Consider the following 3682-nt stretch of genomic DNA (forward strand, 5'->3'; position numbering starts at 1 on the left):
ACCCATATATAATGTGGCCATAGACGATCAAGATAAAATCTAATCAGGTTCACAAAACCTGAAAGGCCGGACATTCTAATCCCAAGCCTACCTAAAGCTGATGAATACCCATTCAGACCTACTCCCAGTCCCCACCTAGAGTATTACTCGATCCAAGAAGATTAATCCTTGAGACACTCCGAACTGATGAGACCATCAAGATCCTCTGCACTCCATCCGATCTCTAATATCAACTTCAGGTCAACCAAAATAAGTCGAAGTCTTCAACCTACTCCATCCACATGTTCAATACTTGGGGAACAGACCTACTAATTGCTATAGCATAGCAGCATACTCAACCCGCACATAGATCTACAAACACCTACAGAGTTTTCAGCATTACTGGACCGCCTTACCAGGCCTTTAGCCTATCTGGACCACTCTCAGAACCTTCATCATGTCTGGACCGCCTCCCCGGGCCTTCAGCCTGTCTGGACTGTTTTTCGATCCTTCGGCCTGACTGTTACGCCCCACCGGCCTTCAGTCCATCCGGACTGCTCTAAACTATTGAGCATCACCCTGGGCCATCGCTCCTGGTGCTCTTTCTCCCATAAAGCATGTTCTAACCCACTTGGGGCTTCGAACTCCTGATCTACTCTGTGGACTATACCCGCGGCCTATCCCTGGGCCTCATGCCGATCGTCCACCCTCTCGGAAAACTGTGGTATGTTCCCTGACCCGCGTATCTACCACATACGCTAAATAACCGCCATACTCGTGCTGAATGTACTGCCGAGCCCTGGCAGCTAACAAAACCCTCGAGCTATCAATCCAAAACCCTCAGAGTTGAGCACACACTCGACCGAACACCCGTACTGAATTTAATTCATGACTAGAACCCCAACCTGGTTCCCCAATTTCCGCCATCAAGCACCAAGAAGACACGTTTCTCATGCTGGGGAGTTTTACCGAACCCCCAACTAACACGGACCTCAAACCAAACAGCCACTTGGGCCTCCATTCTCCCTATCAGTGTCGGGTTGTGTAACTTATCCTGTTTCAAAACCTCTCCTGCTTCTGCATCCCGGGGTAACTCTCCCCCACTTAGATTCGACTAAGCTTCCACAACACATGAATATTGGAGGATTCCCAATCCTTCTCACTTCCAAATAATCGATCTGATGACAACCAACTCTTTCCATTTAGTGCTCTATTACCAGCCAATCCCAAGTGATCACACACTTCTAAGAGCTAGCTGAACACTTCCTGAATCCTAGCGAAACTGACAATCCCTAATATTTGAATAATTCCACACTCAAATCTTGAAGTCCAAAAGATAGATGCTCCAACTAACATCTCAGCAACGAGCTACTTCCCTTGGCGTTTTCCTCCGCCAATCAATAACGGTTACTAAGCTTCTGAATCCTGACGATGCCGGATAATCATCTTGTGGAACCCTGTCAAAAGACCTCCCACATAATACCCTTCTTTCCAATGTGCCCCAAATGAATCTCCCGCTCTCGGCTCTAGGAATCATATTTTTTAGGGTCTCGTACCCTAACTCACTCACCAACTCAATCATCCATAGCTGAACTGCAGTAGCTGAACAATCTCTGCCCTAATCTAGGCTACAACATGCTCTCAAGACATAGCCTCCAATCCCAAAAGTGCAATAAATCATACAACCCAAATCCTTACCACCCGATACAAGAGATCCAAGGCAAAACGGATCTTAGCTCCTATGGATGGGGTCATTAATCGCATATGCCTCACAAGATACTCATGCCGCATCGACCCACCTGCGCTTGCCAGCGCTGAAATACTATCGCTAATCCCTGCGACTAACTAACCCCGAGCTGGAATACAACCTGATCCTGAGGTCCCAAGTCTGCTCACTCCTTCGAGCTTGAAAACTGAAAAAGCACAGCCCTTGCCCTATAACACAACATCCCGATCCATCAATTAACCATTTTATTTCCAGCTGCAAAATTCCAGCTGATCATAACCATCACTCCCTTCCGGAGTCACCGCGACTCAAGTTCCGGCCTCGAGCAAAACCCCCAAAGACTCATATCTAGAACCTCATTTGCTAGCCCTTCCCGCTCAACCAGCGGAATGCAATGAGTACATGACATTCCCTAATCCCATGTAACTACAGCCCTCTGCTCATCAGAATAAGACCTTATATCAAGTCCTGGTACTGGAAAGCTCTACCAACTCCTCCCTCTTCCATCGTTACAGCTGATGTAGTTGCTGCGGCAGACGTCTCAGCAATGGCTGCATGGCGCTCGACAAAATACTCAACCATGGGGGTCTTGAAAGACCCAATCGTCTCCGGAATCTATCCCCGAACGATCTAAATCACCTCCTCCCGGATGATCTCCCTGACAATACTGGCCTATCCTGGCTGTCAGTTCTCGACCACGATCCGGATCCGGTCTCAAAACGTCTCGAATAATCCATACCATAACAGGGAACCAACTTCCAACTAAACCCCAAGGGTTGTGACTTCCTTGCTACGTGTATGGGTCCTGTGCTTTCAGTAGTACGTGCCCATACTACCTTCCACACCTACCCATATTTGTCTCAAGTATCATCACAACGCCCTAAAACTATACAAAAACATAGCGAGCGCTCAATCCTCACTCCTAGAGGAATGCTAAGTATCTCATAACTGGCCTCCCAGCCGCTCACGACCCACCCTACCACCAACTGCCACACGACCCTTCATTGGTGCCAGCTAACTATTGCATGAATACAATCACATGCCGCATGGCTTAAACAATCTTAGGCTAAAAGATTCAATCCTACAACGGTTAGACTCAGACGAGAGCTGCGCGGTAGGACCAAATCCCTTACCCTAAGACCATTTAACCCCTGTAGCATGCGACTTAGAGTATTCACCCAATAGTTAGTTCACACACGAAAGAGTCATAAAACAATCAATGAAGTACTCTACATAAGATAAGGCATCAAAGATCAAGCAATTTTATCATACGATTCCTGAGGATCCCTATCTTAGTAGTAGCATGCTGTTCTAACATATCACAATATCAAATAACTGTATGGTATTTTGGGGTCTACTTACTGGCTCCGGCTGATCGTACACTCTGCATCCTCCTTTACCTATTTTGAAAACCATTTTAAAAAAATCATTTTAAAATCTTTTCCTTGATTTGGGACTGGATTCACACGAGTGTTCCTCCAATTCACTCAAAGCAAGGCTCTGATACCAACTTGTAACATCCATAAAATTCGAGCCAATTTAAAACATTTTCAAACATTTAAAACCATTCAATTATTACAATTTGTTTTCAAAATAGTTTAAACATCAGAGTTCCCAGAAATCATAATCATCAATCGAGGAAGTGTACGGTCACGCCTTCACCTTCCCGCGGTCATCCGTTGTACCTGAAACAATAATCGATAAAGGTAAGCTCGAAGTCTTAGTGAGTTACCCCCAAAATACCAACCTCATATAACCATAATCATATCATATCAAAAAATACAGAACATCCATGCATCTTGAGTCTACAGTGTGACTGGTCCACCTGTACCAGGCCTTCAGTCCACCTGGTCCACTCTCTGAGTCTACAGTCTGACTGGACCACCCGCGTCGGGCCTCCAGTCTATCTGGCCCATTCTCCGAGCCTCAGCACATATGGACCGCCCTCTCGGGGCCTTCATCCTATCCGGACCGCTC

Source organism: Lactuca virosa, chromosome 3, assembly GCF_052849685.1.
Source record: "Lactuca virosa cultivar CGN04683 chromosome 3, Lactuca_virosa_CGN04683_v6, whole genome shotgun sequence".
Taxonomy (NCBI): domain Eukaryota; kingdom Viridiplantae; phylum Streptophyta; class Magnoliopsida; order Asterales; family Asteraceae; genus Lactuca; species Lactuca virosa.